Below are 4,154 nucleotides of genomic sequence, written 5' to 3'. Positions count from 1 at the left end.
CCTCAGAAAGCAGTGGGTCACAGAATGGAAGGCATGGTGGCACCATCTCCAGCTGATGGGCTTCCAAATTCAACAGCTTTCCTGGCAGCAAGAAGAGGGACCCACTGCCAACATCAATACAGAGAGTAGATATGCTCGGGCAGTCTCTTAGAGGGTGCTTATTCCACCTACTTATTTCCTTCAAGTAACAGATTTAGGGCCACTAGACATTCTGGACATATTATAAAGTGAGAGGCAATTTGATATAGTGGATAGAGCCCAGGACCTGGAGACAGGAAGATGAGAATTCAAATCTTGCTCCAAATACTTACTGACAGTATAACCTTGAGCAAGTTACTTAGCCACCGTCTGCCTCAGTTTTCTTACATATAAACTGAGGATAATAATAGCTTCCACCTCATAGGGTTTGTTATTTGGATCAAATGAGATTATATACACACACAATAGACATATATTATATAATAATATATCATAGTATTATACATAATATACAATCATATAAGCTTGTATATTATAACATAATATATCATAATATTATGTTATATGCTATAATTATGTGGATGCTTTTTTTTAGTCTTTCTAGATTTAGACATTTTAAAGTTTTCTTCCCAAGGGGAAAGTGAAAGACACAGCAGCACAGTGGATAGAGGGATATACTTGGCATCAGGGGGACTCAGGTTCAGGTTTTGACTCTGATGCCTACTAGCTGTGTGACCATTGGCAAGTGATTCCAACTCTTTATTGCCCAGGAAACTATCCAAGACTCTAAGTCCCAACGAGTTGCTGATTTGCATTGGTGTAGGAAGTTTCCACAATGGGAGTTCCACATACTGATGAAATCCCAGATCTAGATCCTATCCCCCAAGCCCCTGCTCAAAAATGTTTTTGAAAGTCTCATATTTCAATGAGTCCTAAGGAAATTGACACCCTCCATCTTGATATCCCTCATCTTCCATAGCCTACGCTTCATACTGTTCTATATCTTCACTATCCCCTTCTTCTTTACATTAGTCTCTGAGGAAGAGACAACACTTCTTGCCAAGGACCCATTTATTTGTTCTCTCAATCACATTCCTTCCCCTGTCCTCGTGGAGCTCATCCCATATATCACTCTCTCCCTCTCACCTTTTGCCTCTCTCCATCTCCTAACTCCTCCCCCTGCCTATTAACATGCCCAGGTATCCTGCATGCTTTTTAAAAAAATCCATTTATGTGGCCCTGCCAGTCCCTCAAGATACTGTCTTATGTCTCTCCCCCCTTTCCCTGCTAAGTCCTAGAAAGAACTGCCTGTATTCACTGCCTATATATCTTCACCACTCATTCATTTTTCAATTCCTTGCAATGCCTTTAAAGGCCACCACTCTGATAAAGATGCTCTTTCAGAGATCATGAGTAATCTCTTAATTTCTAAATTCAATGGCCTTTTCTCTGTTGGCATCTTCCTTGACCTTTCTCCAGCTTTTGACACTGTCAATCAAACTGAACTCCAGGGTAATTTCTCTTCCCTTAGTTTCCATGACATTGCTCCTTTACCTAAGCACAGCTAGGTGGTGCAATGGCCTAGAGTCAGGCAGACCTGAATTCAAATGTGACCCCAGACACTTGGCTAGCTGTGTGACCTTGGGCAAGTCACTTAGCCTGTTTGCCTCAGTTTCTTCAACTATAAAATGGGGATAATAACAGCACCTACCTCCCAGGATTGTTGGAAGGATCAAATGTGATAATATCTGTAAAAGCACTTAACGGTGTCTGGCACATAGCAGGCACTTAATAAATGCTTGCTTCCTTCCCTTTCCCCTTCCTCCCCTCTTTGTCAGTTTCCATTCCTAAATCATAATCCATTTCCCAACTCCTCTTTGTTGGGGATCCCTCAGAGCCATGTTCTGAGCCCTCTTCTTTCTGCACTCCCTCCCTTTGTGATTTCATCAGTTCCCATGAATTCACTAAACATATGATTCCCAAATCCATATAGCCCACCTCTATCTCTTGGAATTCCAATCCTTCATTACCAACTGCCTGGTAGACTTCTCTGCATGATATCTGATTGCTGGTTAAGACATGGTATGTCCAAAACTGAACTAATCATTCTTTCCTTTAACCATATACCCCTCCAAACTCTCTTGTTTCCATTAAGGGCACTGTCATATATATACATATATACATACAGATACACACATATACAGATATGTGTATATATTTACATATATTTACACATGTATATACACATATATTCACATATACACATATTTACATATGTATATATGTAGATACATACACAAACAATATATGCATATATAAATATATACATATGCACATGTGCATATATTTAAATACATTTGCATATTTTATATACATATTTACCTATGTGTGTATATGTGTTTATACACAAACAAACACACACACACACACACACACAATCTAGCCAACAGCCTGGTTCAGTTCAGCTCCTCATCACTTCCGGCCTGGAGACCAACTTGGTCTCCCTCCTTTCAGTCTGTCCTTTCCCTAGTTGATCTCCAACCCACACAAGCTGCCAAAATAATCTTCCCAAAACAGAGTTCTTACCATATCATTCCCTTCTCAAAAATCTTCAGTGGGTCCTCCTTGAGTCTAGCTCAGGATAAGACACCAATTCCTCAGCTAGGCGTTTAATCCTCCCTGTGAGATCCAGCTCTGATTACTTCTCCAGCCTTACTTCCCCCCCCCCACTCTCCTTTATATACTGCTCTACAGGGAAGCTAGGGGGTGCAGTGGATAGAACACTATGCTTGGAATCAGGAAGACTCATTTTCATGAGTTCACATCAGGACTGAGACACTTACCAGCTGTGTGACCCTGGGCAAGTCATTTAACCCTATTTGTTTCAGTTTCTCATCTGTCAAATGGCAACATTCTGGAGAAGGAAATGGCAAACCACTCCAGTATCTTTGCCAAGAAAACCCCAAATGAGGTCATGGAGCATTGAACATGACTGAAACAAACATCCCAGCAAAACTAGGCTACTATCTGTTCCCTTACCTCAAACTTCCAACTCTTACCTCTGCACAGTAACACAAGCTATCCCCTAGGCTTGAAATGCACTTCTTCTCTAGTCCCATTTCTCAAAATTTTCCTCTTCTTTCAAGGCTCACTCCAGTCATTGCCTTCTCCTTGAAGTCTTTCCTGATTTCCCTCAGTGGCTGATGCTTTCTACCTTCTCAGATAGCTACTATATTCAATTAACAATTTTTTCCTATTTTTGATCCAGACTTGTGATTGCATCATTGTAGGGATCTCTTGATATCAATCCAGAATTGCAACTACTCTGTAATTTATAGTCTGAGAGAGCTATTTGGGGCACTGGAGGATTTAAGTGACTTATCCAGGGTCACACAGTCAGTATGTGGTCAGAGATAAGATTAGAACTGATTCTGAGGCTGGCTCTCTATCCACTGCTCTTCAGGGCCTTTATTTACCTAGCTATGCGTATGTTATGTCTCCCCGGTACAATGTAAGCTTCTTGAGGGCAAGGACGGTTTCATTTCATCATTTGGTTATCACTGTGCAGATATTTGATTGGGACTTAAGACAAATGGTATATTAACACAAGACAACCTCCAGAATGTTTGTTGATGTTAGCAGTCTATTAAAGTGGAAGAGTTGGCCAGGGAACAGGAAACATAATCAAACACCAATGCTTCAATGTTTCTTGTGTTTTCAAGCATTAGCGGTTATATAGATTTGCTCCATTCCTTTGCTGATGGAAGCTTTGCTGATGGATTTAATTTATTTCATCACATATGATATTAATGAAGTTCTTGAGACATTCAGTTTTTCTTGGTAGGATCAATGAGTACAAAATAGAATTAATTCAACAAACATTTATTAAGCCACTTCATTTTAAGCCATGCTAAGCACTGCGAACCCAAAGAAAAAATTGCTTGTCCTCAAGGAGCTTATATTCTACTAGGGGGATATATGTATGCAGCTAAGTACAAGATATGTACAAAATAAATAGAAAGCAATTGAAAGAAACTGACAACTGGGGGAACCTGGAAAAAGTCTTTTTCTTTTATGGAAGATGACATTTGAGTTGAGCCTTAAGGGTAGTGGGGGTGCCAAGAGGCCGAAGTGAAGAAGAAAAGTATCCAAAGCATAAAGAATATACTGTACAA

The sequence above is a fragment of the Phascolarctos cinereus genome, unplaced genomic scaffold (genome assembly GCF_003287225.1).
Source record: "Phascolarctos cinereus isolate Bilbo 61053 unplaced genomic scaffold, phaCin_HiC Scaffold_3;HRSCAF=262, whole genome shotgun sequence".
NCBI classification, from domain to species: Eukaryota; Metazoa; Chordata; class Mammalia; order Diprotodontia; family Phascolarctidae; genus Phascolarctos; species Phascolarctos cinereus.
Note: the sequence above shows the minus strand (reverse complement) of the source record.